The sequence below is a fragment of the Rhincodon typus genome, unplaced genomic scaffold (assembly GCF_021869965.1).
Source record: "Rhincodon typus isolate 14 unplaced genomic scaffold, sRhiTyp1.1 hic_rhity00003759, whole genome shotgun sequence".
Lineage (NCBI taxonomy): Eukaryota > Metazoa > Chordata > Chondrichthyes > Orectolobiformes > Rhincodontidae > Rhincodon > Rhincodon typus.
In genome coordinates this window covers 1-9947 of record NW_025969397.1, presented here as the reverse complement: position 1 = coordinate 9947, position 9947 = coordinate 1, and the positions used below count along the sequence as shown (strand labels likewise).

Below are 9947 nucleotides of genomic sequence, written 5' to 3'. Positions count from 1 at the left end.
TTCCATTTTCTGCTCATCAGGACAGAATCACGAGATTCACAAATTATTTTTCACAGGTTTGAAACATTGACAATTCATTATTTAAGGCAAATTTTGGCGCTGGAATGCAGGATGTTCAAATCCCACTTCAATATATTAATGGATTAACTTTCAATTTTTTTTTACGAGTGAGTGGGCAAGTGCATGGAGGATGAAGTATATTGTGGGTAAACATGAGATATCTAATTTGGCCACAAAAACAGACAGGCAGGTTATTATCTGAATGGCAATAGACTGGAAAAGTGGGAGGTGCAATGAGAGCTGGGTGTCCTTATACACCAGTTGCTGAAAGTAAACATTGCAGGGGCAGCAGGCAATGAAGAAGGCAAATGATATGTTGGCCTTCATAACAAGAGGATCCGAGTACAGGAGCAGGGATGTCATGCTGCAATTGTACAGGGCCTTGGTGAGACCATAACTGGGATATTGTGTACAGTTTTGGTCTCCTTACCTGAGGAAGGATGTTCTGGCTATGAAGGGAGTGAAGCAAAGATTTACTGGGCTGATTCCTGGGATGGCGGGACTGATGTATGCAGAGAGACTGTATCAGTTAGGACCATATTCACTGGAGTTTAGAAGAATGGGGGGGAATCTTATAGAAACCCAAAACAAAATCTAACAGGACTAAACAGGGTAAATGCAGGGAGCTTGTTTACAATGCCTGGGCAGTCCAAAACAAGAATGTAATAGTCTCAGGATATGAGGTAGGATTGAGCTGAGGAGAAATGTCTTCACCCAGAGAGTGGGGAGCCTGTGGAATTCTCTGCCATAGAAAGCAGTTGAGGCCAAAACATTGAATGTTTTCAAGAAGGAGTTAGGTATAGTTCTTATGGCTAAATGGATGAAAGGGTATGGGGGAGAAAGCAGGAACCAGGAACTGAGTTGGATGATCAGCCAGTCTCAATGAGCTGAATGGCCACTCCTGCTTTTATTCTGTATGTGATGAAGCTCCCACTTTTATTGTCAGAATTTCCTGACCCTTGGAAATAGACATGACGTACCAAGCGAGTGTCCTGGAGCAACTTGGAAATGGGGTTGCTGTTACATCACTGTGATTTTTGTCCTTTTATTTGCAGATTCAGTGGAAGTGACCCCCAACCCAAGAGGCTAAGACACCATTGTCATGCCTACGGTGAGGTGTGGAGTTGATCGGAGCCGTTCACTGGATTACGGAGACAGTTCTGTGGCTGGCTGGAACATCAAGTAATGAGTTTCTGAATCGATAAAAATGGTGGTAGCAATTGTATTTTACACAAGAGAAAAACACTGTTCCTGCAGGGGATTTTAGAAATCCTCACTGACATTGTTCCTCACTCTCATCGTCCTTGCACGTACAGCAAATCAAGCGCATAGCCAATTTCCTCTGAAAGTTGTTTCCAATGGTAACAAGGTCTTTTGCTGGTGTATCAAGAAAAAAGCGCTTTGAACAGAGTACAGTACTAAATGTTCAGCTGTGGGTAGCACTAAAGCGCTGTTTACTGCATCCTTGCCTAGAAAGAGCCCTTTTACAAAACCATCACCTTGAATGAACATAAAGAAGGAAAGAGACTCACACAGAGTCTCCCTCAGGGCACGGCCATAGCACTTTACAGTCAGTGAATATCTGGTCACCATGTAGTCACTGTTATTCTATAGGATATGTAGCGGCCAATTTGCACAGGGCCAAGATCCCCAGAAGTGACAATGATAAGCAGGTCATCTGTTTCATTAACATTGGTTCAAGGTTAAAAATTGGATAAGATGCCAGGAATTACACACCTGCTCTCTGCTCTTGTTTGAAATAGCGCCAAGAAACCTTTTGTACTCACCTGAGAGGGCAAACTCAGCTTTAATGTCTCATCCAGAATAGATGGTTATCTTTGAAACATGGCCAGCCAACCTTAGCTGAATCCCCGCCAGACCAAATACCTCAAAACCACTTCGCCCTCTGCCTTTACCCTCTCCAAGGATATGTTCCTGACCCACAGGCACCATCCACATGCCCATGGCTCCCTGAAGTGCCCACTCTTCTCCATGTCCAGGGACAGGGCACTCAGTAGTTGTGTCTTGCTTCCTAATGAACCAACCTCTACCACTGCCTTAAAGTCAAGCACTGACATTTTTCAGTGGTGCACCATAGTCACAGGCAGCAAGCCATTTCTGAAGAAAGGTCCCGACCCAAAACGTCAACTTTCTTGCTGCTCTGATGCTGCCTGGCCTGCTGTGTTCCTCCAGCTCCACACTGTGTTATCTCTGACTCCAGCATCTGCAGTTCTTGCTATCTCCAAGCCCACTTGGGTTTTTATTTTCAGTTCTCTCTGGTTCAAGGAAAGCGCCAAGAAGACTTCAATTGTCTTCTACCTGTTCCTCAATGGATCAGTGAAATCAGTCTACAGGGAATGGATTGATCCACTGAACCAATATGCTTTCATTATGACCTCAGTATGTTAAAATGTAAGACTTTACATCATTCTGGGCTTTCGCCTTAGGGTTTGTTGCTATATTTTGTTTGTCCAGTTAGGTCCTCTATCCCATTCGAATACATGTTGCTGCCACTTTATTATTCAGATAATTATTTAAATCTCCATCCAATGCTGCTGCCACTATTTTAAGGAACAATGTTGTGAATGCATATCCAGACAAAGAAAAGGTGAAATCCAGGATTAAACTAATCAGGAATGCAATTTAGAAGCACTTGTAAAAGTAGGAACGTAGGCAGCACAATAAATTCAAATGTGAGTTTGAATCCAGCTTTCAATACCGGATGTGCTAGGAAGTGAGTTTTGTTGATTGTAGACAAATCTATATTGGGCAGACATCAAAAACTGTTTTGATTCGTTGTCACTCAGCAACGTTTCCTCATCTGGGTCAGTCCAGAACAAGAGGACACTGTTTTAAAATTAGGAGTCATCCTTTTAGAACAAAGATAAGACTTTTTTCTCACAGAGTGTTGTGCAACTTCAGAAGTAGCTCATTAAACATTTTTAAGATAGATAGATTCTTGTTAAGCAAAGAAATCAAAGGTGAGGGGCTGGGGTGGATGGAAATTGTAGAATCCCTGCAGTGTGGAAGCAGGCCATTCAGCCCATTGAGTCCACATGCTCTCTGAAGAGCATCCCACCCAGACCTACTCCATACCCTTTCCCTGCATTTCCCATAGCTAATTCATCTTGCCTGGGCACTATAGGGCTATAAAATCCACCTAACCTGCACATCTTTGGCCTGTGAGAGGAAAGTGAATTGACCGGAGGAAACTTGCACAGAGACTGGGAGAATGTGCAAACTCCACACAGACAGCCGCCCAAGCCTGGAATTGAACCCTGGTCCCTGGGGCTATGAGGCAGCAGGCCATGTATGGGAAACGGGAAATTCAAAACATAAATGATCTTATTGAATTCAAGGACAGAGTGGTCTACTTCTGCTCCCTCACATGTTCCTAATAAATTGACACCTTCACTGAGTGAAGTTGATGTGAAGATTAGAAATATGGGAAGAGTGGGGACAAAGTCTTGTAGTCTGAGAATGGAGTAGAGATGATATAACGGCAGAAGAAGAGTGGATTATTTTCTGTATCTGCTAAACCTGATTTTGGGAGTGTTAATATGGAATATCAAAAACATTAAAATATATTTGCCACCTCTAATAGCGATATCACTCATTTTAATGTCTGTAGATGTGCACCAGAAAAGAGAATTATTGAAACAAAATAAAACACAAAAGTTCTTTATTGTTTCCAATGAGCATTGGCTGTTCTATCGAACTAGTCTATACCAGTGATTCTGCACCATACCAACATCCTCTCAATCTGCTCCATCTCACCCTTTCAACAAATCAAATATGATAAATACTTTGCAGCAGTGTAAATGTTTCGTGATCTGCTGCAACATGTCATGTAATCCCAAGGATGCAGGAAATCACCTCGGAACAGTCTTGTGTTTGAAAATCTTCACTTGTAGTTCAGGAGCAGCGGAGCAAGCTGCTGATAGCCCTGTACAGCCACAAGGTACATTGACTGTATAACATTTGTATCCGAATGTGCACCTTTCTGAGGTGTGTATGTGAGTTTACACTTGAGTACACAAAGATTTCTTAAGATTGATGTTTGAATTAATGGTTATACATACGTGTATGAAATATTGGTGTGAATGTACATTTTAATATACTTACATTATATATATGTGAGTTATTTTTGTATATCGATGTTTGTATATGGAAGTACACATATGAATAATGGATACATAAAAAACTCAAAGTAAAGGTATTAAATTGGAAATAAATCCCTCTTTAACAATTTTGTGTGCAGTTTTGTAATAATATTCGGGTCTTAATGTAAAGAGAATTGAAACTCACACACCTCACACATACACAATTTTAATGTGAGTGTGGCCTGTTTGTATTGCCAGTGCCTTATCATCTCCTGTCACATGAACCCCCCAACCCAAGCCTTTGCCAATGGAAATTGTGTCAAGCAATCTCAAAGCCCTGGCATCTCACTGCGTTGCCAGTTTATGTAATTTTAAAACATATATTTCTTTTATTCTTTCATTCATGAGATGTAGGCATCATTGACTGGGCCAACCATTATTGACCATCCCTAATTGCTCCTCAAGGCGGTGTCTTCAAACTTCTTCATGCCCTTATCATCGGAAACTTTCCCTGCCTGGTAACTTCTCCAGGTCCAGGGTTAGGAGGGTCAGCAGTAGATCCATTTTGCCTCTTTTATAGGACAGGCTGGACAAAATTAGCCCCCATTCCGGGGCACTTAACTGGACAGCCACAAGCTTCCCCACACAAGAAGTGTGAGGGCCAACCGATCGGATCTATTGAACAACAGCATTGCCATCAGGGAGGTAGTGAGTGCTGCTAGCACATACCCACTCGAGGGCTAACTCTCGGGCATCAAGGAAATCAAAGGTGAGGGGATGGGGTAGATGGAAATTGTAGAATCCCCACAGTGTGGAAGCAGGCCATTCAGCCCATTGAGTCCACATGCTCTCTGAAGAGCATCCCACCCAGACCTACCTCCGTACCCTTTCCCTGCATTTCCCATGGTTAATCTACCTTGCCTGGGCACTACAGTGCTATAAAATCCACCTAACCTGCACATCTTTGGCCTGTGGGAGGTAAGTGGAGTGACCGGAGGAAGCCTGCACAGAGGCTGGGAGAACATGCATGAATGGGTGGGGAACAGGGGTCAGAGGCAAAGAGTGAGAGGTGACTGAGCAGGAACCCAATGCTGGATCCCTCAATCAGGCACATTGAACAAGGGTACCACCCCGCAGAGCTCCTTACAATGCCATCAGTGTTTGCACAGTAAGGGAAGGCAGTTGTAATACTATTGGACTAGTAACCCAGGGATCCCAGGCTAATGCTCTGAGAACATGGGCTCAAATCCCACCATGGGAGTTAGTGAAATTTGAATTCAATAACAGTCTGAAGTTAGCCTAATGGTGACCATGTAGTCATTGTCAATTGTTGTAAAGGCTCATCCAGTTCACCAATGTCCTTTAGGGAAGGAAATCTGCTGCCCTCACACTGGTCTACGCGGGACCCCAGACCCACAGCAACATGTTTGACTCTGAAATGGCTTGGAGAGCCAATTAGTTCAAGGGCAACTAGGAATAGGCAACGCTAGCCACAGCTGTCAGTGTCGACCAAGAATAAACTTTTTAAAATGGTGAACCTACCACCCACTGGGTGAATATCAGCGGTGGCAAGATGAGGTGCTGAAGTGGGCATTAATGATGTTCTTAAGGGCAACTATTGGCACTGCCTTCTTGCCATGGAGTGAAGACAGCGAGATGACAGGGTCCCAGTCAATACCCTCCCCTCTGAGTAAATGCCCCCAGCACCAAATTCATAGTTGGGAGGGCACCATTAGCTGTAGAATTCCCACACAATAACATCTTCACCTCATCTCTCTTCGCTTCTCAGACACTTCCTAAAATTGACCTCTTTGTCTGAACCTTTGGTCATCTGTCAATATTATGGAGCTCGATGTCAAATTTTATTTGAAAACACTCGGAAGAAATCTCAAAATGTTTCCGACATTGAAGCTTCTAAATAAAAGCAAGTTGTTGCTATTCACAAGGAAACGTCACAGGAAATAATGGCACCACGTTGGGCTAACACAGAGCACACCCAACTCAGTGACACCTAAAACTGAAACAATGGTGAATGAGAAACAGGACTGGGACACAAATATTAGGCACCCAGATGAAACTTCAGCCTGTGACCACCCCACCCCCTTTAAGGACTGCACATATTTTATTTGGAAATATATGCTGGAAAATTGAAGTTTGGATTATGGGACATTTTTTGAAACTCAAAGGTGGAACTGTGTAGTCACTCATTGATAGAAGCTTGAAGCTGTTTTTAATATTTTTGTGATACCAGCTATCTTCAAAATAAAAAGTATCTGTCCAGCAATTGCTTGTGGATTGGTTAAGTATGGTCACAGACCTGAGCAACCAGTTAGGACTCAGACCTCCAGAGACCAGCCATGAATATGTCTCTCTATCTCCTCTCTCCCTTTCTCACACTCGCTCTCTTCCGAGCTCAAGGCAAGACCTAGGTCCAACTGACCAGCTACCGAGTTGAGGATTACCATAGCTGACATCGATGTGATGTTGTCACCAAAAATCTTTTTGGTTCGGACTTTGATCCTCAAACTTTTGCCTATATCCTTTTGCCCAAGATATTCCTGAAAACAAAAATCTGTTTTTCTTGTCTGTTCTGTCCATCATAAGTGTGAACAAATATGTATATGCGTGGAGATTTAAAAAGGGTACAGTTTAAATTTACATACTGATATAATAATTAAGTATCTTTTTTCCACATAAGAGAATATATTTGTTATAATAAAAAGTTTATGATTTTTTATTTTTCATTAATTAAACCTAGTGTGATATTGTTTTATTTTTGACACTGGTTACGTTTAGGCATTGACCATTCTAGAGATTAAATCGGTCATATTTCTAGTGACTGGTAGAACAGTGGGTTATGAATTCTAGTGCACTGTCCCCATCAGGATCACGGTATCTCACGGTATGATTTTTTTTCAGGAAAATGGAGCACACAATAACATTGTTAGTACATTCTCATTTTCTCAGGATCTGTACTAGAATGTATGTGCATTACAATGTATAATATAATTTATATGAGACATTATGCTGTGTGTTCCTCCAAAAATTACCAGATGATTTTCTGTGCAATTTGCACAGTTATTATTATGACAGAACAAAATATTATTATCATAGAATGGGCTAGATTAAATTAGGATCTCTGATATAAGCTGGAGCAGGCAGCACGTGGGCTAATGGGTTAGAACTGCTGCCTCACAGCGCCATGGACCTGGGTTTGATTCCAACCTTGGGCAACTGTCTGTGTGGCATTTGTATGTTCTCCCCGTGTCTGCATGGGTTTCCTCTGGGTGCTCTGGTTTCCCCCTACAGTCCAAAGATGTGCAGGTTAGGTGGATTGGCCGTGGTAAATGTGGGTTTAATGGGATAGGGTTAGGGCCTGGGTCTGGGTGGGATGCTCTTTGGAGAGTCAGTGCAGACCTGATGGGCTGAATTGCCTCTGTCTGTGTTGTAGGGATTCCATGATATTATCTAACGATCTGCAGTTTTGGAATAATATAGATATGCAAATCTCTAAAACTGTCGCATTACCAGAATGAAGAATATGCTGAAGTGTTGGGGAAGGCCTCAATGGGAAATCGATACATCTGTCAGTATATGTAGATCTAGACTAGACCTTTCATCCCAATCCTGAGGCCCACCCATTAACTCATTTCACAAATAGTTCATTCAGTTTTAAGGCTCCTCCCAGCTTTTCCTGCTCCAGGTGACTGGCTAGAGCCTTGAAGAACAGATCTCTCTTCCTGGGATGTGTGATATTTAGTGAAGGCCTGAAGCAGTTGCACAGAGCATGTAACTAATAAAATAACACTGACATTATGCAGGTGCATATTTTGTATTAATAATTTCTTTTTTAAATTATAATTTTATTGGAATGAGAGTTGACCATTCAATCTTTCAAGCCTCGATCATGCTTGATCTGATGCCCACCTTCTCCCATCCATGTTTGGTCTATAATATTCATTCCAAACAAAAATTCTTCCCTAGCCTTGAATATTTTAATTAACCCCTGGCAACTGCAGAACGTTGGGAGTGAGAAATCCTTTTGTGCAAAAATGTGTTTCCTTCTTGTTTAATTCCAACATCAAAACAAAAATTCTCTGATCCTTCAACTGTAATCAGACTCTGATGAGAGATCTTTGTTTGGTCTGCTCTGGAGATTGAATGACTCAACCCAGCTTGAAATGTACGATTGTGTTCTCTTGTTCTGAGCCTGCCCACAGGAACAAGTCAGTTTCTCTGTATCGATCCTATCAAATCCTTTAAGCATCAGTTGGATTGGCCCTTAATCTGCTACACTGGAGGAAATAGAAGACAGGTTTATAGAACCCATCGTCATTGTTTAACTCTTTCTGGGTGAATGTAACATAGAATCATAGAAGATAGGAGCAGGAGGATGCCACTCAACCCTTTGAGTCTCCTCTGGCATTCTTCACCATCATGGCTGATCGTCCAACTCTATAGCCTAATCCTGCTTTCTCCCCATAACCTTTGATCCCATTCGCCCAAAGTGCTATATTTAGTCACCTCTTGAATACATCCAGTGTTTTGGCCCACCACTCTTTGGCTGAAGAAATGTCTCCTCATCTCCGTCCTAGATGGTCTACCCCGAATCCTCACACTGTGACCCCTGGTTCTGGACACACCCACTATCAGGAACATCCTCCTTGCACCTACCCTGTCCAGTGCTGTTAGAATTCTTTAAGTCTCAATGAGATCCCCCTCATTCATCTGAACTCTAGCAAAAACAATCCCAACCTAGTCAAAGATAGCAAGAACTGCAGATGCTGGAGTCAGAGACAATACAGTATGGAGCTGGAGGAACACAGCAGGCCAGGCAGCATCAGAGGAGCAGGAAAGTTGACGTTTTGGGTCAGGACCTTTCTTCAGAAATGGGGAGGAGGAAGGGAGCTCAGAAATAAATAGAGAGAGGAGGGGTGGGGCTGGGGAAGGTAGGTGGGAGGGTGATAGGTGAGCGCAGGTAGGCAGTGGTGGGGGTTGGTTGGTGGGATGGTTGGGGCGGATAGGTGGGAGAGAAGATTGGCAGGTTGTGTCAGGTCAAGGAGATGGGGATGAGGGGGAGGGTTGGTCATGGGATGAGGCCAGGGGTGGGAGATTTTAAAACTGGTGAATTCCATGTTTAGACCATCAGGCTGTAGAGTCCTGAGGCGGAATATGATGTGCTGCTCCTCCTGTTTACGGGTGGTGTCATCGTGACACTGGAGGAGGCCCAGGATGGACATGTCACCCAAGGAGTGGGAAGGGGAGTTAAAATGATTGGCAACTGGAAAATGTTGTCGTTTGTCAAGAACAGGGCTCAGATGTTCTACAAAACGGTCTCCAAGTCAATGCTTAGTCTCGTTGATGTAGAGGAAGCCACATCGGGAGCAGCGGATACAGTAGACCAAGTTGACGGATGTGCAGGTGAACCCTTGTTATATGAAAAATTTGTCTTGGGGGCCTGGATGGGAGTGAGGGGGGAGGTGTAGGGGCAGGTGTAGCACTTCCTGCGGATGCAGGGAAAGGTACCAGGGGTGGTGGGGCTAGTTGGGAGTGTGGAGTGGACGACGGAGTCGCAGAGAGAGCGGTCCCTATGAAAGGCACATAGGGATGGGGGAGGGAAATATATCCTTGGTAGTGGGGTTGGATTGCAGGTGGCGGAAGTGGTGGAGAATGATACATTGAATTCGGAGGTTAGTGGGGTGATACGTGAGGACAAGGGGGATTCTGTCTTTGTTTATGTTGGGGGGAGGCAATGTGAGGGCAGTAGTGTGAGAAATGGAAGAG

At 43.5% G+C, this 9947-nt stretch overlaps 1 long non-coding RNA gene across 1 annotated transcript in view; it reads left to right on the top strand.

Moving 5' to 3' along the window:
• LOC125481832 overlaps positions 1 to 4309 on the top strand; it is a 9758-nt gene extending 5449 nt beyond the window's left edge. The window contains exon 3 of the long non-coding RNA XR_007261468.1: positions 1116 to 4309. This is a non-coding gene — a long non-coding RNA (uncharacterized LOC125481832). The remainder of the gene's footprint in view (positions 1 to 1115) is intronic.
• Positions 4310 to 9947: the final 5638 nt, after the last annotated feature.